Source organism: Canis lupus, chromosome 11, assembly GCF_011100685.1.
Source record: "Canis lupus familiaris isolate Mischka breed German Shepherd chromosome 11, alternate assembly UU_Cfam_GSD_1.0, whole genome shotgun sequence".
In the NCBI taxonomy this organism is placed as follows: Eukaryota; Metazoa; Chordata; class Mammalia; order Carnivora; family Canidae; genus Canis; species Canis lupus.
This window is the reverse complement of record NC_049232.1, coordinates 59,254,760-59,281,285: the sequence shown is the minus strand read 5'-3', so window position 1 is coordinate 59,281,285 and position 26,526 is coordinate 59,254,760. Positions and strand designations below refer to the sequence as shown.

At 34.7% G+C, this 26,526-nt stretch overlaps 1 long non-coding RNA gene across 3 annotated transcripts in view; it reads right to left on the bottom strand.

The window, feature by feature from the left end:
• LOC111097954 overlaps window positions 1–23,272 on the bottom strand; it is a 34,202-nt gene extending 10,930 nt beyond the window's left edge. The window contains exons 1-3 of one of the 3 annotated variants that reach the window (XR_005366429.1): window positions 23,156–23,272; window positions 22,366–22,465; window positions 18,380–18,788 (exon numbers count right to left, since the gene is read on the bottom strand). This is a non-coding gene — a long non-coding RNA (uncharacterized LOC111097954). Of the gene's footprint in view, window positions 1–18,379; window positions 18,789–22,365; window positions 22,466–22,660; window positions 22,687–23,155 lie in introns of those variants that run through there. The other 2 variants (XR_005366430.1, XR_005366431.1) reach the window with 2 other exon arrangements.
• Between the last annotated feature and the right edge of the window lie 3,254 nt (window positions 23,273–26,526).

The window sequence follows — 26,526 nt, the reverse complement described above, 5'->3', positions numbered from 1 at the left end:
CAGAAAACAGAGCTTGTTTTCAGCTTCTAGTATGAAACAACATTTTCTTTTACATTTGGTTTTTTGTTGGAAGGAAGAGAACTAGAAGTGCTAATGTTCTCTGGTATGACTTGTTTTTGGCTAGAGGGAGGGAAAAGTAAAATAAAAATAATATGTCAGTTTTGCAGAAAAAGGTGCAGAGAGTAAAGATGTTATGCTGACTTCTAAATAAAAGGAAGAGCTCAGATTCCTGCTAAGGGTTGATTCTGAAATAGAATATGTCATGACTAATGGCCTCTCATTTATCAAAGAGCTAGAGCATAGGCTATTAGTAGAACATATAGCAGAAACCTCAGAAGGACTTAATGATTGAAATTCTTCCAATATATCCAAGGACGTGAATGACAAGAACAGGTATTTCAAGGGGTGAAATTGTTGATAAGTTTTCTTTTCCTGATGTATAATCAACTGATACTATATGAAATGATGTGAGATAGTTCATTCATGTTAATAAACTACTTTGTTGTGTTTTGACTGACCGTGGGAGTGGGGAAATTCAAATGTGTGCATGCATACACGCACATTTATTCAATCTGCTGATTTCCAATGTGGAATCACATGCTATGTGAAAATGACCATCTCCAAAGAAATCCAAAAAGCAATAAAACCTATCACTTATTTGATATCTATAGTGTACAGTGGGCTTCACACACTATATTTCATATAATTCTGAGAAGTTGGAATTCAGATATTTTCTCTATTTGATTCTGAAACTTATGTTCTTTATTCTTTGCCATGAACCAAATTTTTATATCTGTGCAAGAATTCCAGAGTTGTCAAATCTTACATCTCAAGCAACTGAAATGATTTAAGTAAGGGATTAAGCTGCAAAATGCATGCATCAGCATATACATGTATAATACTTTGTTTTAAAACATTGCAGTGAGGCGGCACCTGGGTGGCTCAGTCAGTTCCAGCTCAGGTCATGATCTCAAGGTCATGGGATTGAGCTAGGCTCTCAGAGGGGAGTCTGCTTGTCCCTCTCCCTCTGCCCCTCCCCCTGCTGGTGCTCTCTCTCTTTCTGTGGCTCTCTCTCTCTCTAAAATAAATAAATAAATGAAATCTTAAAAAAATATATTTGCAGTGAGAAACATGTTCTTAGCTTGGTTCTTGTATAGAGTTTTGTAGAAGTGTAATTGAGTGAATGGAAGAACAATGAGGAAACCATAAAAAGAATAATATTTAATTGCATAATGTACTTATTAAGTCATATCATCTATATACTTAAAATATTTAAAGATGCACACATATGAATAGTTGGTATGCATTTCATATATCTACATACACAACAATCAACATTTTTTTAAAATTCTGCAAATAACTATAGTTTAAAAATACTTACCAATGGTTAAAGTTTTCCAGAAGTCTTTTCATGTCTTCTACCCATTAATAGTGAATTATTTGTGGATTTTGGTGTTGAATTGTATAAGCTTTTTTATATATTTTTGAAACTAACCCTTTATCAGATATGTTGTTTGTAAATATCTTCTCCCAAAACCTGCTTTCTTATGTTATGTATATAGGGGGGAAAGAAAATGGCAAAAACATTTTTGGTAGTATCCCTTCACACAATCCTTTACATTTAACCCTACAATAAGATTAATCAGATCTTTCTTTATAGTTCCCAGAATTTGCATTCCTTCACTTTCCTTTCTATACCCTCAAATCCATTAATTTTATCTGAATTCCATGTTGGCCTCATTAACACTATTTATTTGTCTCTGCAATTTGGAATGGTATTATTGCTTATGTCCAGAAATTACAACATATGGTCATAAGTCTTATTTTGGTTTAAAGTGCAATTTCTGAAAAATATACCTAGGTTATCATGGAATGTAATCCAGGATCTGAAACACTTAGGAAACCAAATATTTATTAGAGTACACATGACCATACTGACTTTTTTATGAAAATTACAAAATAGGAAACATCATAAGCACAAAAAGTCAGTCTCCATATACATTTCTAAGAATTATACATATGTGGTTTTTATTCGAATGATAAACTAAGTTATTCTCAGCTAATAATCTTCCGATATGATCTCCCAGTAAAATTATAGAACTCTGTTAAGTCAAATTGAACTGAATTGAACTGAATTATTCATGCATCCTATACATTTACTGACTTTGACTTTTTGGACTACCTTTTTTTTTTTTTTTTCATGCATTTAAAGAGCCTCCCTTCTACCTTTCCACCATTTCTTAGTTTAGAGAATTAGCTTTCTTTCCCCTGAAAAAGAACATTAAATGTACAGTAGTTGAGTTACTGGAGCTTAACACTCTGCAAGATTGAGATACTGTCTGCTACTCATTCTATCCCTCATAAGACCAATTATCTAGAAAAACAAAATGCCTAGTGAAGGTTCTGGGTGTTCTCGCGATGCATGTGATTTTTTCTCTTGTTCATTAGTTGATGCCTTAAGAATTTAGATGTTTCTATATGAGACATAACAAATACCATCCCTAAATGTGAGCCTCAAATGTTTTTTGTTCCTAACTCCTGGGACATTCTGAATACATAAAGCTACAGTGGCGTGATATTGAAATGGTAATCAGAGAGAAGCACTTAGACCTAAACAATAAAGAGAAATTAAATTTAAATAAATTAAAGAACTCAGGAGGAAAAGAAAAAGAGCTGAAGTGTGAAATTTTCTACTTGGAATTTCCATGGATCTTCATCTTTGATTAGAAATCTAGTCACTGACTTCTGGAAAAGCTTCTGACAAAGCTTTTTGACATAGAAAAATATCAAAATGAAATCTGCAAGTTTGGCTCAGTTTCTCATTATTTAGCAGGAGATATTTCACTTACCACATCGCAAATGCTACATACATATGTCTCCTCACAAGTATATTACTTATGGATTAAAGACAACAATGCAATCCTCTGTGTCTATTCTCTGTGTTACTCTTATCCAATATACGCTGCTTCCATAACCTACTCAGAAATTACAAAAATTTCCCCTTTAGTAAGGAAAAATAAATAAATAAATGATAGGCTTACTTTAGTCTTTATCACTTTGTTGGAAATCTTTTCCAATTCAGAAACCAGAAATTTTTCCTTTCTTTTGAGTTTGAAAGTTGAGCAACACTTTAATCACCTGTGGAATGGACGTTAGATGGCGCTCTAGCCCAACTTTCCATCCAGTTAAAAGTCCTGGGTGGAAGGTTAGGAAAAAGCAAAGTTGCCAGACTTGCTTCTCTTTGATACTCTAGTAATGCTTCTCTTCGAAAGCTCTCAAAGAGAGAGGTAGTCATCAAGAGACCCTTTCTTACAGTAAAAGAATTAATAGTTCCTGGCTAAGAGTCAGCAGTGTGAGGACATTTCCCTGCCTCTTGGTACATGGCTCTAACCTTACTTTTGACCTTCCACACCTATCGTGGTTAATAGATCTGCAAACAAGTAATAGGCCCAGTTACATGATTCAAAAAATGTCCTTCAATTTTGACATCTGTCCCTGGCCTTCACGTTTCCTTCACAAAATCTGCGGGGAGTGGTAAAGTTGTTTATTAATGAGGTATGTTTGGCCCAGGAGCTTGTAATCTCTTTGAATCAAAAGGGATTTATTTAATCATTCCCCTCAACTGATGGAGTGTGCAAATGTTAAGCTTGGGTTAAATGATGCCATTAGCAGATGGCACTGACGCAGACATGTTTTACAACCTCTGATATAGCCTTTAAGCCCATGAGTGATCTATAGCAAAGCAGTAAATAACGTTTACATGATGTCTTTGAATAGGTCACAACATAGTCAGAGAATGACAAATGAAGATGAGCCATAAACTAGTTAACACTCAGAAATGATTCTCAGTAAGGCTAATTCATTCAGTCACAGACAAATAACAGAATTTTCTTCTGCCCACTTCTCAAGTGCTGACACTATTCTCTTAAATATGAGAGGTTATTAGATTGCATTTTAGGAGTTGAAGAAGAGACAGTTAGTCAAAGGAAATGATAGCCTAATGTATGTTGCATCGGGCATACATTACTGCTTTGGCTGCCTTCTGCCTTCTGCTAGTCCACACCTCATTAATTCCATTTGTACATTATACATGGTATTAACACTTGACTGATTAAATCTAAAAGGAAGATCCTGAACATAACCAACCTGAAAGAGCACATTTCCTTTCTGAGATATGTTAGATACAGTTTTCATTTTTTGTATAGGCATTTCTTAAGATTATCATATTGGGTTTTCAAAATTCATTTCAGTCAGATTCTAATTTGAAAAATTAATTACCAAAATGCTTACTGATATTGATTTAATCAGACTTGTAGCTAAATATTCTATAAATATAAAATAGTTTATATATATGGAATAGAGATTTCATACATACATTTTCTAAATTTAGTAAGAACACTAAACTACTATGACTAAAAACAGATATTGACTTCACATTTGCCCAAAACTACACTTTTCCCTAGAGGAATGAAATAGTGGACAACATAATGAAATTGACTTTTTTTTCTGTTGTTAAGGTTTCTTTTAAAATGTAAAGTTCACACCAAATCGATGCTTTACCTTACAATATATACTCCACACTAATTGCTGTATAATGGTGTGACATCTAGTTAAAACGTTTGTTATTTATTCACTATATATTACTGAAAGTAAATCTTCTCAGTCTAGTTCATGTTATTAAACCACTTAATCTATTTGAGACCAATTAAAACAAAGAACTTTTGGAGAAACATCTAGGATACAATGCTTCATATAGTCAGAAATATTTTTTGTGATATTCAGATGTAAATCATGAAGTAAGCAATAAAGGGAGAAATGAAAATTCATCTTTTATCCATTTTAAATATAGAACTATAGATAATTTGGTGGTTTTTATTAACATAATTATTTTGATTAGCTCCACGGTGGGTAATGTGAGGAGCATGATGTAATAGAACACAGATTCATGAAGCAAATAGTTCTGAGAACTCCAAAATCAAATATTAGCTTTTTGGCAAACATTTTCTCTAGTGTTGCTCAAAACTTCAGTATGGTTATTTGTAAAAAAAAATAAATAAAACTAGAATTCTCGTGAATATTAAATAGATAGTAATGTAGATGATGGTTTAGTGTTGAGACTCTGTAGTGATTTAAATAGTGCATTACTCCACATCTTTATAATAACCCGGCTTCTTAAAAACATAACTTTTTACTACACAATTCTATTAAAAGTAGCTTCCTAGTGTACTCACTGTCCAAAATGTTACATTACAATGTTTTTTTTTAATTACTAATCATGACTAAATAATTAGGCATATGTTAGGCATAGAAATAATATATAATGTCCATGTAAAAAAAGAAAATAGAATAATTTATGCTGACCCATAGTAGATATAATAGTATACATAAAACTCAGCTTCAAAAGTGTTTCCACATCATTTTTTTTCTCACTTGTGTAAGATAAGAAAAATTAGCCATATACCTTTAAAACCCATCACTGTTACATTAAGCATGCATCGTTGTAGGGTGGGTTTTTTCGTATTTATACGTATGTGTACATGTACATATATATATTACATTGAAAGACACAGGCATATACATATACACATGTATGCATCTATCTATATAAATTCATGTGCATCTTTATCACACAGAGCATATTCTGTTACCTGCCACTAAACTTTATAAATATGTCATTAATGTTTTTCCATGTGATTGGATATTATTTTAAAATATGTGGAATTTGGGATCCCTGGGTGGTTCAGCAGTTTAGCACCTGCCTTTGGCCCAGGGCGTGATTCTGGGGTCTCCAGATCAAGTCCCGCGTTGGGCTCCCGGCATGGAGCCTGCTTTTCTCTCCGCCTCTCTCTCTCTATCATGAATGAATGAATGAATGAATGAATGAATAAATAAATAAATAAAATCTTTAAAAAATTAAATTAAATTTTAAAAAATAAATAAAGTAAAATATGTGGAGTTCAAATTTTCTATAAATAGTCTGACTCCAGGTGAGAAAGTGCCCATGTTTTCTCATCTACCAGAATGAATATTCGATACGGTTGAGAATATCATTTGGGGAAGTCAAGTATTTTTTAAGAATTTCTTTGTATGAATTCTGCGAGTAAAGCACTATTAATGACAAGATGCACTTGCCAATTAAGATGTTTTTATTCATACCATTCCAATATGGAGAATGTTCATTGAGGAGAACATCTCAAAGAAAAGGAAGGAGCCGGAGCTTGTAAAGGCAGGTGTATAATGGAATCTGAGGAAGAGTGAAGGTAGTCTTATTTAAGTCACTGGGGAAGGATGGAAGTTTTTGCAGTTAGCCCTTTTCTAGAACACAAAAAGGTGGAGAGATATCCTAATCATCACTCTTTTCCTAAAGGAGAGGACTTGAATAAAATTCAACATAGTGAAGCCTCATCCACATAGACATAAAAAGAAAGAACTTGTATATTTGTGGCAATGGAAAAGCTAATCTGGATGATTGGGGTAGAAATAGCACCAAGATTATAGGAAATCAATTAAAGAGTCACTCAAATATCAACTGCTATTAATAACTCAAATCATTAACTGTAATGCATTAACACAAATATAGCTAGAATGTGTGAGCTATTGGATACAAGTGAATTCTCATTATTATTCAAACTTCAAGTCTCTGGTATTAATAATTTCTCCAGAAAGATAACAGAATTTAGCTCTCATTTTGAAATCCCCATCCCTACATAGTATTTCAAGGGAATTACAGAGAAGGGAGAGAATTTGTTGTTTCGCATAAATTGACATGTAAACCTGTACGGTGATTTATAACCTAGTGTCACCTGACTCAGTGTGCCACCCTGCTTGGTCCAGAGATCACTGCTTAGACTATTCCCAGTTTTCCCCACAGTCCTAAAACTATCAATAACTCTTCCAGGTTACTTCTACCATTATGATACCACTTGTCACAAATGCAGAATTTTCTCTCAATTTCCTTCCACAGATCTGAATGTACTTGACACATTTAACAAGACCTTACTGAAAGTTCAGAGAAAGTAGAAGAGCATTACACTGGAGAGTGACTTAAAACTGCTGAACAGAGGTTATTTCCTCTTCACTAAAGGCTACCCCCTTTAAACTGCTGATTCCTTTGGTGGTGTTAAATAGCTTTGAATATGGGTCCCGATGGTGGGTTTGGTTCTTTTTTTGCTTTCTGCTCAAACTCCTCAAGGAAACTTGCCTATAAAAGAATGTCATAAGGGATGTTTCTTTTATGAAAACAACTGTTCAGCATTGAATAGATGATTCAAACAAATCAGGTGTGGCACATTTAAAGCAGTTACTGGTCAATTACTCTGATGGAATCCATATGGAATCCATATGGCTCAAGTTTGGAATTTCACACTCCCCATTTCAGGGTTATCCAAACCTGTATCAATTCAGATATGCTAGGATACATACTATGGTATCATAACTCCAAAATCTCAGTGGCTTAACATAAAATTTGTCTCACTTAAATCACATGTCCATTCAGGCCACCTCAGAATTCTGTTGTACATCATCCTCATTGTTGTGACCCAGGCTGATGGAGTAGTCATCAACAAGAACAATCTCCCTGTCCCAGAGGTAGAGAGTGAAAAATCTCCTAAAATTTTCACCCAGAAGAGGCACACATCAATTCTGCTTACTTTGAATTGGCCAAGCAAGTCACAAGGCCCCACTAATCTAAAGGAGTCTGTCAAAATAAAAACTGCACTGGACAAGTTAAATAAGACAGGAGGACTTTATCAAAGGCTCGTGCAAGAGAAGAGAAGGGTCAGAGCTCAGCCTCAACTCAATTCTACCGAAACAAAGGAGCTCAGAATTTCTAGGAGCTGGAGTTGGAGGATCTTAGGCCATCTGTGTCTGCTAACTGGTTTTACTCAAAGGAAAATTAAACTTTCTCATATCTTCGTGACAGGAGATAGTTTTACAACTTGCAGCTGAAACATTAGTCTTTTCCTGTCTTCAGACGACTCAGAACAGAACTTACACTACAGGTTTTCTTAGTTCTCAGGTCTTTGAAAATAAATTTGAACTATTCTATCAGCTCTAGAATATTTTTAGGACTTTTCAGCCTCCATAACTGTGTGAGCCAATTCCACTTCTTCATAATACATTTCTCTCTCTCTCTCTCTCTCTCTCTCTCTCTCTCTCTCTCTCTCTATATATATATATATATATATATATATATATATATATAATACACAGACACACACAAGTTGTGTATATATAATATATATTTTTTATTTTATCTGACAACTGTATCCCCCCTCACCCTCATCCCCAGATATGTTGACTGCATTAAAAAACAATAATATTGAATTAAGTCACTGAGATTTGGGGATTATATAGAGTTGAGTTTTACCTAGGCAACTTCAACGAAATATAATACATTGCTATCTTACACATCTTGCTCCAGGAATTACCAAGTTTTCCTTGTGTACCTGGTTACTTTTCTTTTCTCACAAATCTGTATATAATCTGTTCACCCTTTTAAAGTAGAATGAAAAGTTTTATGTCAAACACAAAGTATGTCTTTTACTACTCAGAAGGTGACTATGGCTTCCATTTCAGTATAAGTAGTCTTTGCAGATGGAAGGAATGATATTTCTAATCTATGGGTAGCAAATGGATTTTTTTTTTTTTTTTTTTTTTTTTTTTTTTTTTTTTAGCAAATGGATTTTGAAAAAAGTTACTGAGCATATACAGGCCTTCTGGGGATGGAAATAAGATCCACGACATTTATGAACCCATCTCTATACATTTGAATCAAATGCTTAACAGTGATATTTTTTATAGAAAAAGAATGGAAGTACTTGTCATTAAGTCTCACATCTTCCCAAGTAATTTATTGACAGAGAGGACCATAGTTTGGTTCATGATTGATATATATTCCCCCTAGGTATGAGCATATTAATTTCTCTACTCTCTGAGAAAGGTAAATGTGTTTTCATTTTGTTACCAAGGCAACTATCAGCAACACCAAGATTTCCTTATCTGAGGTTGCTTTTGCTCTTCTCGATATAAAAATAAGTTCTTCAGTGGATTTCATCAGAAAATTTCATTTGATGTTTCTCAATTTTGTCTAGTGTGTATTTGTTTTTTGTTCACTTTAGAAAATTTGAAAGGAAAAAGTAGCATATTTCCAACTTCCAAATATAGCCATTTTGACGTATTTACTTTATAATTTATTCTATCTATATACCCCCTCCCCCAAAAATGCAAGCAAAAATAAATTTAAGGAATATAAGGAGCACATCATTTTATGGCCTGCTTTTGCACTTAACAAAAAATTATGAACATGTTTTATATATGTAAATAATTCCAACCCTGCACTTCTTAATGACTACTTTCCATTTTATGAGTGAACTATAATTTATTTACTAAATTGGAATATATTTATATAGTTGCTAAATTTATGATAGGATCTATAAAACCAGAATAAATCTTGTATATAAAAAAAACATCTTTTTGTGTGCATAATTATATCATAAGGACCAACTGAGAGAAGTTCAATACCATATCTGTGGGTGTGCACAGGTTGAGGTCTTTAGTGTGTATTCTATATTGACCTCTAGAAGTTTTTTTACCAACTTAAATTCCCATTTGAAGGTTTTCCTTTCCCACTGTCTGAAAAAACTGGTTTTTAACTGTTAATTTTCATCTGTGTTAATATGTTAGAATAAAAAGAATTTTATTTATCACAATTTCTATGTGATTATTTGTGAGGTTGAGCAAATCCGCATTTATATGTAATTCCTATAATATTCAAAATTACTTGGCCATACCCTTACTGGTTTTCATACTGGTTAGTAAGAATAATTTTTTTCACGTTAAGAATAAAAAGACTTTTTTTTTCCCCAATACCTTCTTTTTCTCATTAAAACTTATTTTCCAATTTATTGCTTCCATGTCATTTCTATTTTTGGCGTTTTTGATTCAGACCTTTTAAAATAATCTTTTATTAAAGTAATCCATAAAAGTGGTAACAAATTATGTAATTCTACAAAGCTAATGACTTAAAACTGCTCCATTTCTCTACATAATCTGCGCGCCCCGAGGAATCACCAGTCAACTTTTTATGCCTTTTGAATCTTGATTGTTGCCATTCTAACTCTACATAAACTCATCGTTTCTCTGCGTTTTATTCATCAAATTCATTCATAACTACTCTTGTCCCCCCTTTGCTGGGTGACATTTTAGGTCATTTGTATTTTCCCTTTTTTCCTCCTTTCTCATCTTAAGGATTGATTATTATTTCATTTTTTTTGCTTCCTCCATTGATTGGTGACTTTTGTTCATAAAAATCATAGGCTTTCTACCTCTATTTTTCTATCAAAGCTTAGCAGTCTCAAGCTTTCTTTCATTCCTCACTTCCTTCTTATCTATTATCTTCTGAGAGCTACAATCTTACTTTTACAAATGTACCAAGGATGTTGACCTACACATATTTTCTCGTATCTTGTACTTTACAATCACAGTAATATCTTTCATGCCTCCATGAAACCAACAAGCAATGGCTATATTACTATACCTATGTAGGTATAACAACCATACTATCCAGCCAAGCATTGTCCTAGGATGATATTTTCTTCTCTCTGGATATTCTAGAAGCAGAAGCATTTTAATATCAAAGTTATGATTTTAATAGCTTAAAACCATGCTACTATATAATTTGCCTCAATTTGTACCATCACTTTTCACACATCTTTCTCTATTTCCTAATTTCTTTTCTATCATTGCCTCTAGTCGAATAAAAAATTAAATGTTTTTGTAAAAGCTCATGTTTTATTCCTGTCTCTCATTTGTAGCAGTTTCTGTGTGAAGTTAGTTCATTCTCAATGACTTCCTCTGAAATAACCTTTCATCCTTTGCTGCAATCCAAACTGGTTATTCTTTAGGCCTGCTACAGAGCTGCCATTATAAGCTACCATCTTTCCTGTTTTCCTTAACTATGTCCACTCTTTCCTGAAGGAAATATTCTGCTCATTTTTTTGAAAGTTATCTTTTAATTCTCATTTATTTTTCTTATTTTTTTTAAATTCTCATTTATTTTAAATTTACCTCCATTATTATTACATAACAATCCATCCTTTCATCCTTCCTCCTGGTCCTTGACTTAAATTTAATTTGTACATTTTTACTGAACATATTTTAAAATATATTATTTAACAACTTTTTTTCCCACACATATTGCTCTTGAATCTATTAGCCATTTAAATTTGTATACCTGATACAAATTTCCTATTTTTTTATTTCCTAGAGTTTTTATGTTTGTTATTTCTATTAAAATTATTTCTATAGTTCTTCATATACATCAATTACATAAATTCATCTTTCAGATTTCTCTTCTAATTGTTATCTTCTATCTTAGAATTCATATCATTTTGTCTTTTCCTCTAAGGGGACTTTTCTAGCTTGTACTCTAGGTCACTGATTCAGTGTTCTGCAATACTTATTCTACTATTTATTATATCTCATATGAATTTAATTCCATGCTTGTACTTTGCTAATTTAGTTTTATTTCATTTTTGTTGTATTCATCTCACTTTACACAATATTCTGTTGTCTATTCAGTTCAATCTATTGCATTCCTGTAAATCCCTGCTTTTACCCTAGAGAGTCCCATTAGATTTCCTCACTTATTTAAAGCACCAATTCCTTTTTTAAAAAATTCTAGAACTTGTAGGACCTTATTTTTTGAGATATTTCTTCCTTTATGTTGAGTCTTCAATGTGATATCCCTTCCTGTTATTCTGTAGTTCTCCTGACCATCCTGACTTAGGCTCTAACTCATTTTGCTTGCTGCTATATTAAATGAGGACATTTCTAACCAGACTCCATGTTTGACAGTGGAGGTTTATAGGCTTCTCCTAGTTCAATTCACTTTTCACCAGATATAATAATGGATACCCCTCTTTGTTTTCAAGTCAAAGGTAACGAAACATGTTTAATCATGTCTAGTTCTACATTTATTTAGTGCAGCTCTGATATAAAAAAGGAAAAAGTTTCTCACTCATTCTTAAATGAAGCACCAGTTATAGCCAAGAAAAACATGTTATTAACATGGCTCCTTTTTTGTCTACTCCCAATATTTTGTTCTTTTTTGTGTGTCACTGCCAGCTTCCCCCATTTAGTGTACATACAGACACACACACATATACATACACACACATACAAACTCCTCTCCATTAGTGAAGATTTCTGCATGTTATCCAAGAAGATACTTACCCAGAAAAGGTGGGGAGATAAATACATCACTCATAAGCATCCACAACTTAGAAGGTTGGATAGATAGACAGATCTTATTGAGATAAACCTTAAGTCTCTTAGACATGAATACCTTTACATAAACAGATTATAGGCAATATATTAATAGGACTATAGATCAATAGCTCAATGGCTTGATAAGTTTTTTTTTCCTCATCAGGCTATATTTGAGAAGTTGACTCCTATAGTGTTTGAGTTCTTAATGAGTGGTAGTTGTGTGGTTCATTAATTAGGTTTTACAAATTCAACTTAATTTACCCTTTATCATTAAGAGATTTGATCTAGATACATTAATATGCATTTGTAGTTAGTCTTAACTTTTATCCTAGTTTTGCATTTCACACAATCTAAACAGAATTAGAAAGAGACTGCATTATGTTGTTAGCTAGAATCCATTGCTGAATATATAATACCTTGCCTTATAATATTTCTTAAATTGATTTTGTCTTCTTTTAATCTCACAGATTACTGATCCCAATTTTAGACCCTAATGCACTATAGTTCTACTAATTCCATTTCATTAGCTACTTCAACAAGACCTTTTAATGCACTTCAGTAGTTTGAGATGCTTCTAAAATAAGTTCCTTTATCCATCATTCTGATCACATCATCTAGTCTCCATAACTATGTAAGTACTAATTTTTGAATCCAGTGTTTATATCTTTCATTCTTAATCCTCTAACTTCTTAGAAAAATCAGCCATTTAAAGAAACTTGTTACCATACCACTAATTAATTTTTTCAATGAGAGTTAAAATATACTAAATAGCTCTTAATCTTTTTTTTTAATTTGAGAATATTATAAATTCATATACTATTATAAGGAATAATTTAAAGAGATCTCATATCTCCCTTACCTGGTTTCTCCCAATTATAACATTTTGCACTATAGTACAATATCAGAACCAGGAAACTGGCATTAATACAATCAAGAACACAACATTTGCATGTTACAAGTACACCTTATGTTTCTTTTGTAGTTACATCCACTTCCCTCCAGCCTTACACCATCCTTCACCTCTAACAATCACTAAATTATACTCCAACTCTATAATTTTGTCACTTCAAGATGGCTATATAAATAAAATCTTACATTATGTAATCTTTTTGGGTTGGCTGTCTAAAATTGTCATAGTTATCTGGAGATTCATCCCAGTTGTAACATGTACCAACAGTGCATTCCTTTTTATTGGAGAGTAGTATTCCATGGTGTTGATGTACCATAGCTTGATTAACCATTTACCTGTTTAAGAGCATCTATGTTGCTTTTAATTTGGGGCTATTCTGAAAACAAGGAAGGAAGAAAAGAAGGAAGGAAGGAAGGCAAGCAAGCAAGCAAGCTGCTACAAACATTTATGCACTGGTTTTGACCGGACATTGTTTTGTATGAGTGATCTATTGTCTTCATATCCTAGCCAGCATTTAGTGTTGTCACCATTTTTTTTTAACTTTAACCATTCTTCTAGATATGTGGTGATATATCATTATGGTTTTAATTTGCATTTCCCTGGTGGCTAATGGTGACACATATTTTTTATATGCTGATTTTCCACCTGTGTATCTTCCTCATTGAAATATTTCATGTCTTTTGACCATGTCCTAAATGGATTGTTTTGGATTGTTTGGGGGTTTTAGTGTTGAGTTTTGAGAGTTCTTTATATACTTCAGATACTAGTTCATTGTCAAATTTATCATTCTTGAGAATTGTTTATCACTTTTCATCTTTTACAGGGTATTTCATAAAGCAAAAGTTTTTAATAGAGTTCTATTAATCAAGTTTTCCCTTTTAATGATCATACTTTGGATGTCAGGTCTAAGAGCACTTTACCTAGTCCTAGAATAAAAAAAAACTGTTTCTTTTCTTAATTTGTTTTTCTAAAAGTATTACAGTTTTATGTTTTAAACTTAAGTCTGTGATCCTTTTTGTGTTAATTTTTGTAGAAGATATAACATTTAGTTCTAGGTTCATTTTTTTGGTGTGGATCTTATTTAAACTTCTTTTTACTTGGCTTTTTCTGACACCTTCCTGCCTCATTACTGTCAAGTGCAGGTAAAGGTCTAGCTTCCCCATTTGTCCTCCTCATTTATTCTAGGTGAAGATGGGAATTCTAGCTCCCAGTGTGATATCCATTAATGGCATGGTGGGTTTGCCTTGTTATTTCCTGGCAATCGTAAAATTCCTGAGTCTCCACCTGACAATACCACAGTAGAAATGGGGAGAGGTACTTTGATACTGTCCAATAAGGGTGGAAGTCCTGGGTCTCCACTGACACCCAGGGTGGGAATGATCTCCTTACCCGCCAGGAGGTATAGAAGCCCCAGCTCCCAACTTGGTACTTTCTGATACCACCCTAGGAGATACAGAAGTACCTTATTACAGACTTCACAAGGGTAGAATGTTGATCTCCCCAGTCAGCCATTATACTGCTGTGAGTGGGGACGAGACCACAGCTTTATTTGTGGCATTTGGCTAATAGAAAGTGGTTATTATCCGAAACCGTTCTGTCCTGCTAGCCTGCCTCTTTTTCTGTTCCTTTAGCTAAAGAGAGCAGGCTTTCCCCCACTCGTCCTCAGTTTGACCCATTGGCATTTCTGGGTTCCCAGGCTTCTTCAGGTCTATGTTTGTAGAATATGAAGTTAAACACACACACACACACACACACACACACACACACACACACCTTACCTCCATGTCATTTCTCAAGCAGTATGTTTACGAGCTGATCTGTTTTTTTTTTTTTTTCTCCCCAGCTTTAGGGGTCTCCTTACGTTGGTTTGTATATAATACAAAATTTTTATTGTACTTCATAGGAAGGAATAGGGAAAAGTCATCAACTCTGACTTTATTTTTATATTGATAAAAAAAATGCTAAGCTTCTTTATGGAAACCTCACCTCCAAGCTTACCTCCTATTTTAGTTAACTGCATCAGAAGGATGATTTTCTTATTTTAGCTACAGCAGACATTCTTGATTATATGCCACTATTTGACTCCCTCATTCTTCTTCCTAATAGAACTCTTATTTGTTTAGGTATTTACCTTCTTCTTTATGTATGTGCTCTACCAACAGCTGGTCATATGGCAGCATAGAGGGAAGGAAGAGGTATAGATGAGGCCAGCAGATATATGCCAGATATATACCATATAATATTTTGTAGTTCTTTCCTTTGTCAATTATTATTTTAGGTACAAGGTCCTAAAATACAAGTACAAGGTCCTTTCAATCCTGTAAATGTTACATAAGGGCCAATCAGTAGGAGGCATTTGGGAAAGGTTTTCTCAATCCCAAAACAAACAAACAGGATATTTCTAGGTGTAGATATGACACTGGAACTGCTGAAGCCAGCCTGTGTTTATAGAAATGAAAAGGATGGAAGAGGGCAAAAGTATAAACAAACTGGGATTTTGACAACTTCATTCAGGTATGAAATTAACCTTTTTTATGGCTGCTCTCTTGGAACTCTTGTTTTGTGACATAAATTTAAAGAATTTTAAGGCACTTTGATTTGGGTTCTTTTTTTAATTTTTTAATTCCTTGTCTCTGAAAGCAAACTAATTGCTTCAAAAGCTGTCAGGAATATCTCTTGGAAAAAAGCAATAGTAATCATAAAAAATAATCCATAACCAGTGACCTCATCTTTTTCAGAACAGAAGCCCCAGAGACTCGAAGTATATTTTATAACGCAGGTGAATAATGCCAGGTTGTTCTCACTACATTTTACAGAAGAATGAAACCGAGTCTCCAGAAATAAGAGATTTGTTTAGAGGCACACAGATTTGAGTGGCAGATTGTAATTCAAACCAGGCCTTGTGGTCTGAATCTGGCGATGAATGGTACACAGTATGTACAAATTCCATTCAGTAGCAAATGCCACCAGAGCAGTCTGTGGTTGAGGCATTCTTCAGTGTAAATGTATGACTGAGAATCTGGCATCAACATGGTTTTCTCTAGGGAGTCAGAGTTCATTTTCTTCCATAGATGGAGAGATTCTTCTTTAATTGTTCTGTATATACAACAAAGAACCTTGGGGACCTACTAACTGTTCTTGAGGGACACGCTAACAGAAGAACAGCTGGAAGACAGTGTGACTCTGCAGGCAGAACAGCAGGCGGGAGGACAAGGGACTAAAATTTAAAATCCCATTTCCCATTCTTAAGGAAGAGTGACCTTGAACAAATCCCCGTGCTGGGTATGCCTCTGCCCCAGCAGAAATCAACATTGAAATTAGGGGCTAGGTTTGATGTACGTTGGATATATCTAGTCTATATACTTTAAGGCTGTTTCCATGGAAACCTGCATTCATTTGGAAACTTAAATGTGCTTGCCGATGGCAGATGTTTATGATATCATATCCCAGTGCAATGATATCTAACCCTCTTTTTTGTTGTATCAGGAAAAGGCATTCTCAAAGGCTACTAAGAAACTTTTAAAATGATAAAACAAAATTCATTTTAATTTACTTTAAAATACAGGATTATGGTTGAGAATTAGTATTTTGGAAAATTAACAACCCCTGATTAGCTTCTCCAACTTCTCATTGAAATGTTAATAAATAAATAGATAAATAAATAAATAGCACATCAACATCAAGAAAGCAGGAATATTATTAAATAATATGAGTGAGTCTAAAGAATTTCCAAGAACCAAAATATAGAGATTTTAATGCAGAGCAGTGGGATGATGAGAGCTTATTTTCTTACCTTTACTGCTATATTTGACACAAGGGTATAGACTTTTTGTCAATGAGAGAGAAAAAGAACCATCTGCCTTCTATAAAAGGGAACTTCCAAGGTGTTTTGTGGTATTTGTAGTAAAATGCTGTGATGGTCGAGGATCCAGACTTTTAATATAATAAATTTCTCATTGGAAAAATACTGACGAGGGACAGAAGTTTTTTTTTTTTTTTCCCATTCTAAAGTGCTTTCTGATTTGCTCCTCAAGAGAATCTTTTAGATTTGTTCTTTTCTATGATCTATTTCATAATTACCTATTGAAGTTCTTACTCTACCCATCCAGATTGCCACAACATGGCATTGTACCAAACTGAGATGTCACTAAGAATCTATCTCTATGCCTGGAAAAACTATCAAAGTGACTGCCTTCCTAAAGGAATACTTATATCACCATCTTTGAAAAATAATCGGAGGCCACAATAATTGACATTATCAAATATTTTTACTATCCTTAAGGCTTTTATAAAGTAATCATAGGCAGTGTAGACAATACGCTAAAAATGTAGCCACAAATACAAATAACCATTCCCTTAAATGTTGCAATTGCACTAACCTCAAGCTATAAATTAATGAAGGTGGAAACAAATCAGATCAGAGGGTTAAAGACTCATACAGGAACAATGGTCACTGCAATGAAGATTAAAAAATAACAAGCCTAACAAAAGAATAAATATTTATGGAACTCATGTGGGGAGTTATGTAGCATTGTCCAATTTATAAAAGAAAATACACCTGTAGTACCAGGATAAATGCTAATAGCCAACAGTACAATACGAATAAAACACTACTTAATTAAATATGAAAGATGATAAAACATCTTGACATTGTTTAACAGATTTCTAAGAATATAAAAATAATGGCTATAATGAGTGAACCAAGGGGAATTATATATTTATTATGGAAAACTTATCATACACTTTACAGTCTGGAAATTAGGACTGAAAGGAGGCAGATTATTGAAATTTACAGTTCCCCATCTTTAAGATCATTTCAAAATCTCATATTTGTTAAAATCACTACAGTATTGTTAGGAAACCATCCTCAATGGGCCCTCACGGTTTTGCTTATCTTGCTAGCAGAGGTATTAACTGCCCTCTGTTCCAGACTATCTTTCCTAGGATGTTTGTACAGTAAACAGCCTTGAAAAACATAAATAGCATGTTCTTCCAGAGTAAAGAAAGGCATGCTTATTATTCAATACAATAGATTCAGGTCCACAAAGTTCAGGGCTTCTCTTATGTAATATAACCCACAATTTGTACAGGCATCTGTCTGTGCTCATCTGCGTCACCTCCGTGCATCCTTCATATCTGACTCAGTAGTTTTATTTCTTCTCTCAGAACTCATGAAACTAGTAGGTTGAACTTGCTGGCTTGGGAGCAACATAAAATCTCAGATGCTTTACAATTCCTAACAGTTATGGGAGTGAGGATAGGATACTGAAAAATGTGGCTTTTTGGAAGAGGGAAGACAAGGATTCCATGACTGTGTTAGGGGATAAGAGAAGACTTTATGTCATCTAGTATATAGTCAACCAAGAGATGGGCAAGGTTTGGGCATTGGGAATAAAAGTTTCTTACTCTTATACCAGTTCGTGAACTTTAGAAACTGGACAGTGAAAGGTAGGATAGAAACAAGCTGCCAAAATTGTGTCTTTTATTGCCACCCACTCTCTTCTTCATAGGCAGAGGAAGGGCTGTTAGTAGGACATGAGGTTGCAAGCATCATGGGTAAAGACAAAGACAATGTAATTATGGTTGCAGGGCCAAGGAGTCCAGTAATCTGAAATAAATGGAGCCAGCAATAAGGATCTTATCATTCAATACAAAACTTTGTATAGACTAGCAGCCTGAGAAGTCTAATTTCTGGATGAGTGGTTTCTGGAATTAAAGGTAAAAGTGCATTTCATATGCTGAGTCACTCTTCTTTTTTGTACCTTGATCCCCATTTTCCACTATGTTTCCCTTACACTCTACCCTGACCTCAACTGCTCTAAGGAAAAAAATTTATAGGATTAGGGCAGTGGACATCCTGTCTCCAGGGATAGCCAATGGCCAAGTGCGCTCTTTCAACTATGTTGTGTGACTTCAGAGACGGTAAAGACTCAAAGTTTTATGGATCTGTTAGTTAAATAGTGTCATCTAGTCACCATCTTAATGATGGCAGGAGGAATTGCCCAATTTCAAATATGTGCTTCGAGAGAAGTTTACATTGGAAAAGAGAAATTAAAATAATCTCATAAAAAATAAAATAAAATAAAATAATCTGATAGAGGAAGCCATTTAGGTTGATTCTTCCTCACCTAAATGTATCCAAGGAACTAATGTGTTCTGTGCTTGTGCTTTCCTATGCAAGTGTCAGAAGGAATTCTCCCCAAGAGAAAAAGCTAAAAATAGAGAAATGTTATTGTAACAAATTCCCTGGCCTTTGCCACCAGTGGATAGGTAAAAATTTTGTGGAAGTTCCTCTACATTTAGAAGTTCAAAGCTTACATTGATGATATCCTTTTGATTGACAAGTCAAAAGCATGAATCTCAACAACTGTGACAACAGTGTTACCAAACATCTACTAATGGATGGCCTATAAATCTCCACACACACGCACACACACACGCACACACACACACACACACACACACACACACAAAGGCAATTAGCCAAAAAAAAGTTTCTTGGAGTCATTTGAGTACATACGCAACACTCGTACTTCTTATGGTCCAGTAAACACTGCTATTCAGCCACAACCACTTAAAAGTAAATCCAACATTATATTGAATTCTTGGTGTTGGAAACATCATATGCCTCACTTGGGCATTCTATCTATTCTGGTTCTTTGTTTCAGCTAACACTCAAAGCAGCATCCTTTGAGTGAAGCACAAATGAGTGGGCTGCAATAGAATCTGTCTAGTAGGCTATGATATGATGTCTACCTTTGAGACCCAACGATCCTAATGCCCCCCTTTAACCACGAGCCTCTGAGAGTGATGATATATATCTGATTGGAGCCTCTGGCAAAGGGAGGCAGCTTCCACTTAGAGGTGTCCCTTGGGATTTTTAATTTGTTGCCTCCCAGACACAGCTATCAAGTCAACCTCTTTTCAAAAACAGCTATTAGTTTACTACTGGCTTCAAGTTGAATCTATATATCTGATCCGTGGAAACCTGTGACTCCTGGCCTGATATTTCATTTTTGAAGTGGGTCAACAGGGACTAAATGACTAAGAAGACTCAACTGTCAAGTCAAAATAGTAAATAAGAATATAGCCCACCTGACCCAACAGTACTTTAACTTTGTTTTAAAGAAAATAACACATACTAACTCACAGGTGGTTAGTAGGAGTATAAATTGGTGCAGTCTTAGGACATTTATTTGGCAATACCTATCAATTTAAAATGAAGATGAAAAGGCATCTCTATTTTCATGCAGTGTGTATATTGAAATGTTATAACCTAATAACAATAAATGATTTAAATATTTGTCAAAAAAAAAAAAGGAACAGCTTTACCTCTGGAGCAAACTTTATTCCCCACTCCACCCACTGAAGCAAAGACAGTGGCTCATTGGGGCTTTCAATTCACAAAGGTTCCTCTAAATGCCTGAACTATTTCCTTGATATTTCAGCTGAGCTGAAACCCAATGATGTCTACTAGGCTGCTGCAGTTCAGCAAGCTAATGCAAGCTATTCAGAACTGAAAATAGACATGCTTGTTTTGCTCAGTGGGAATAACTCAAGACTTTTCTCAAAGCACAATCCAATAGTCACATCAATGAACCCTTTTATATTTTATTGACTCGAAGTGTTGACAATGGCTTAGCTATTTGGTCCATCACTTGGAATACTAGGGACTGGTAGACTAAAACAATCCTTCTGGGGCCATGAATGATTGAAAAAAATCATGGTTGTTGATTGAAATGTCTGGAATACTAATGTACATGCCCAATGGTATTTACTGACAAGACACACCAAAATCAAGCTGCTCGTTGAACCCACACCACTCAAATTGCCACTTTTTCTGCCAGGATCCATCCTCATACCAGACATGGAGCTATATCCACTGTAATAGGTTAGACGCAAAATATGAACTATGTTTCTGCTACAGAGGATACAATTGCATTGCCAGAATTGTGGCTCCAGCCCAAATTTGATCCATATCACTTTGAGAAAAGGGACATTGCATAAGCCGTTGTCCTTGGTCTCTTCTAGTAAGACTGACAAAATCAGACCTCAAGCCTATTCTTGGGCTATTGGTGGTACTTCACACTGACTAAGATGGCTTTACCAAATTTTAGGCAGGTTTTATTCTGCCTTTCCTGAACTTCTTACCCAGGCCTTTACTGATTCCAGATGGCCTAATCACAGAAGTCCCTCCTTTCCATTGCTTACAGTTTTTACTTTAAAACTAGCAAGTTAAAATCAATCAATCAATCAATCAATCAATCAATCAATCAATCTAACAAGTTTGTGGGCAGCCCGGGTGGCTCAGTGGTTTAGCGCTGCCTTCAGCGCAGCCTTTGGCCCAGGGCGTGATCCTGGAGACCAGGAATGGAGTCCCATGTCAGGCTCCCTGAATGGAGCCTGCTCCTCCCTCTGCCTGTGTTTCTGCCTCTCTCTCTTTCTCTGTGTCTCTCATGAATAAATAAATAAAATCTTAAAAAAAATAAAACTAACAAGTTTGTGCATTATTTCTCAGCCTCTTTGAGATGCAATTAAAAAAAAAAGACTCATCAGTATTATCAGCAAAGACAAGACTTTTTCAAGGATTTAGGAACCATCGTTTTGAAATGTAACAATCAAGGAACATACCTCCCTATCTCCAAATCTCTTTGGGAAAGTAGGAGCTTAACTTCTGTGAACACCTAGATCCAAGTTGTAAAATTACCTACTATCATGAAGATAAAAGAAAGTTTACTTTTTGTTTGGGTTAGGCCAGTTAGTTAACACAAATGGCCTATTTCTCAAAAATTCTCCTGCTATTTGTTTTTCTTGAGTTGAAGTTAACCACGTTCTGACCTCTCCCTACTATTAAAATAGACTTGAATGAAGTATTCCTTGCCTGTTTGTCTTTTGCTTTTTTTTTTTTTTTTTCCTTTGGTAGCACTATTGACACTTTTTCAGTTAAGATGCAGGGAATACTCCAGTTTGATCAACTGACTATAGCCACACCCTGGGAACAAGCTACCTTTTGTTTGGCTTGCCAAACATTTTTAGTCTGACAGTGGTGAGAAAAAGCTACTCAACAATGGACTGATAATTAATTCAATGGACCTTCCCAGTTTCTTATCATCTACAGTCCTCTGATACTATTTAACATCAGAATGGTTACTTCAAACATTTCTTCAAAAAATTTCCAACTTTACCTCATTCACTTCCTTCTAGTTCATTCATATTAGTAAGGTAATTTGGTCACTGAATGTGACTACTTCCAGAAAAGGATCATCATCTCTTCGAGGCCACTTCCTAGGTAATGATTAATGTAAAAAGGGTAAGTTTTATGTAGACCATTTTAAAAATTCAGAATTCTACCCTGGCTGTTTCTGGGTATGATACTTCTCCTCCCCAATCCCACTACTTCCAGAAGCAATCCTAGGCTGGTCTAATTAGGGAAATCTCCAAGGGGCAGATAGCCACGAAGGCTCAGGAATTCAAACTTACAACTTGTTTTACCATCAGGATTCTCTTGTTACATAGATGTGATCCTACATCATAAAGAAAATGACCTCTTGGTTTGGAATGCTGCTTGCTAAATCCTCCTACAGTAGTTCTTGTGAGCCAAAATGGGGATCTGTAGATTCTCTGTGCATCTTATAAAAATGCCCTTATCCCATTCCTACTTGACCTCTCTGAATAAAAGGATTGGGGGCAAATAGGGGTGATTGAAAAAAAGGTAGATAATTAATGGAATAGTTTGGTAGTGGAGGGAGAGCAATATCTCTGTCACTTGGAGAAAGAACACATCAGATTCTAGAAGACAAGGGAGAAAAAAAATAATGATCTTTATCTTTAGAAGAGCTTCTGGAGCCTTCCTCTTGAATGAAAACGCCCTATTGTGGCTCTCCCAAACTATTGCAAATCCATTAATTTAACTGACTGCTGGGTCTGCTTTTAGCTATCAGACAATTTGACTATGATATGATTTAGTCCTCTTACCCATACCAGGAAGACTATAACTGCAGTGGGTGGCACCAGCACCTTCCATTCCAAAAACTTGTTGACACCTATAGCAATCTCTTAGTGGGATGGACAAATGGCATCCAACTGGTGGTGTGAAAAAAAACAGAACAGGATGGACTGACATAATAAAGACTACATATGGAAAACTCAGAACTTACATCATAATCAATAGTGAAAAACTGAAATATTTTTCTCTAAAATCAAAACAAGGCAAAGATAATCACATGTGTAACTTCTGTTTAACACAGTACTGAAGGTTCTAGCCAGAGCAATTGGACAAGAAAAAGAAATAAAAGGCATCCGAATCATAAAAGAAGAAGTAAAATTATTTCTGTTGGCAAATGGCATGAACTTATATGTAGAAAATCATAAAAAGGACTAATAAAATAATTCAGTAAAGTTATAAGACACAAAATCAACATACAAAAATCAATTGTGTTTCTATACATGAACAATAAACTATGTTTGCAGCACATATATCTGATAAGGAATTAATATCCAAAATATAAAATGAACTCATATAACTCAACAGCAGAAAAAAAAAAAGTTAAATGGGCAAAGGACTTGAACAGATACTCTTCCAAAGAAGATATCCAAATGGTCAACAGGTACATGGAAAGGTGCTCACATCACTAATTATCAGGAAAGTACAAATCAAAACCACAGTGAGGGGGGCTTGGGCGTCTCATTCAGTTAAGCATCTGCCTTCAGCTCAGTTCATGATTCCAGGGTCTAGGGATTGAGCCCCACATCAGGCTCTCTGCTCAGCTTCTCTCTCTCCCTCTGCCCGCCACTCTGCCTGTTCGTGCTTTCTCTCTCTCTCTCTCTCTCTCTGTCAAATTAATAAATAAAACTTTTTAAAAAATACAGTGAAATACCACCTCAAACCTGTTAAGGCAATTATAGAAATAAAATAACAAGTGTTAGAGAGGATGTAAAAAAAAAAAAAAGAAACCCTTTTGTACTATTGGTGGGAATGTAAAAAAAATGGTGTAGCTACTATAAAAAATCGTATGTAGATTTCTCAGAAAATTAAAAATAGAGTTAGCATGTAACCCAGAAATATATATATACAAAATAATTGAAGTCAGGATCTTGAAGAGATATTTTCACTCTTGCAATGTTATTCATTATAGCCAGGATAAGGAAACAACCTAAATCTCCACTGACAGATGAATGGATAAAGAAAATATGGTATATACGTACAATGGAATATTATTCAGCTTTAAAAAGGCAGGAAATCCTTGCCATATGGGACAACATAAATGAACCTAGAGGAAATTATGCTAAGTGAAATGAACAACCCACAGAAGGACAAATATAGCATGATTCCACTTATATGATATATCTAAAACAGTTCATGTATCTTAGAATCAGAAGTAGAATGGTGATTGCTAGGGCTTAGATGAGGAAGGAAATGGGGAGTTGCTGTTAAATGGGTATAAAGTTTCAGTCATTCAAGATTAATAATTGCTAGTGAACTGCCCTACAATATTGTGTCTATAGTTAATAATAATTTAAATTTTTTAAAAGATTATTTATTTATTTATTTATTCATGAGAATACACAGAGAGGAGAGAGAGAGAGAGGCAGAGACAGGCAGAGGGAGAAGCAGGCTCCATGCAGGGAGTCTGACGTGGGACTGGATTCCGGGTCTCCAGGATCACGCCCTGAGCTGCAGGTGGCGCTAAACCGCTGAGCCACCGGGGCTGCCCAATAATACTTTATTATACACTTAAAATTTTTCAGGAGGAAAAAAAAAATTTTTTTTCAGGAGGATGGGTCTCACATTAAGTGTCCTTGCCACATTAAAAAAAGTTTAATGTTATACTATAATATTAATCATCTATAGGATTATCATCACTGTGTTTCAAGATATATTTTTTGTTATTTTTGCACATTATAAGAAGGCAACTAGTGAAGTAATGATAAACAATGAAGAATATATATTAATATATATAATCTATATATCAAGATTATATTAATCTTAATATGGTAAGATATTATATATCTTAAATATATATAAATTTAAGATTTTGTATTTATTTATTTATTTGAAAGAGAAAGAGCACAAGCAGGGGGAGTAGGAGAGGGAGAAGCAGGTGCTCCACTGATCAGGGAGCCCAAAGCGGGACTGGATCCCAGGATCCTGGGATCATGACCTGCGCTGAAGGCAGACACTTAACTGACTGAGCCACCCAGCTGCCCCTCGAAGATTATACTGAACCCCTTGTAATCCCTAATGTTGTTTTCAAGGTCTTCCTTCATTCACAGTTATCTTTGAGGTTGAAGTCATTGTAAAAACAATTAAGTGATCTCACTCATTCCACACAGTCTGGCTTTTATCTGTTCTAAATATGACTATGAAACATAATAGTTCATTGGGAAAAACTTAACACTATTTGGTGAGTAAATGGGATGTGTTCTGTGCAAAAATATCAGGGAAATAAAAAGGAAAGGCTGGCAAAAGAAGTTATGTATGATAGTTGAGAACAGGAAATATTATTAAAATTCATTTATTCATTCCTTCTTTCATTGAACAAATGTTAGTAGAGCCTTGCTATTTGCCTAGTGCTATTCTAGGTAATGGGGAAAAGCAGTGAACTCAATAGGCAAAGTCTGTGCCTTTTTGGAATATACATTCTTATTTGGAGAGAATCAACAAACAAATACATGATGATGAGTAAAGCAATTTTAAGGGTAAACAATGTCAAAGACAAGATTGCATTTGAGCAGAGAATGAAAGAAAATGAGGGAATTTAACCAGGTAAATATATGAGGAATGAATACTTGCATCTTCAGAACTTTCTGAAATTGTTCTGTATATCTAATATTTTGACCTATCTCTGTATCACTTTGATGAAAGTTAAATGGTTTATATAAGGACAATCACTGTTTTGATCAATATTTAAATTTTCACCAATTGAATCTACTTTGGCTAATATTCTTTCTCTGAGATTACAGTCAAACTGAAGACGAACGGTCCCAACATGGAAGTGAACAGGTCAGCTTCTGGCTTTAGTTTTCTAGTCTAGCTTCAAGCAATCTAGCAAATCAGAGCATTTGTGAATTAATGACCTCACATAATGATTGCATGATAAAGAGAAAAAAATTAAGATTTGTAGGAAATAACTGTTCTTTAGAAAAATCGATCTTATGTAATTTACAGCACTTATATATGATGTCAGATATTTCGCAAGGGAATTTTTAAAATACTGCTTACCTCAGTTGGTAGAGCATGCAACCCTTGATCTCAGGGTTGTGAGTTCAAGGCCCACACTGGGAGTAGAGCTAAAAAGAAAAAAGAAAGAAAGGAAAGAAAGGAAAGAAAGGAAAGAAAGAAAGAA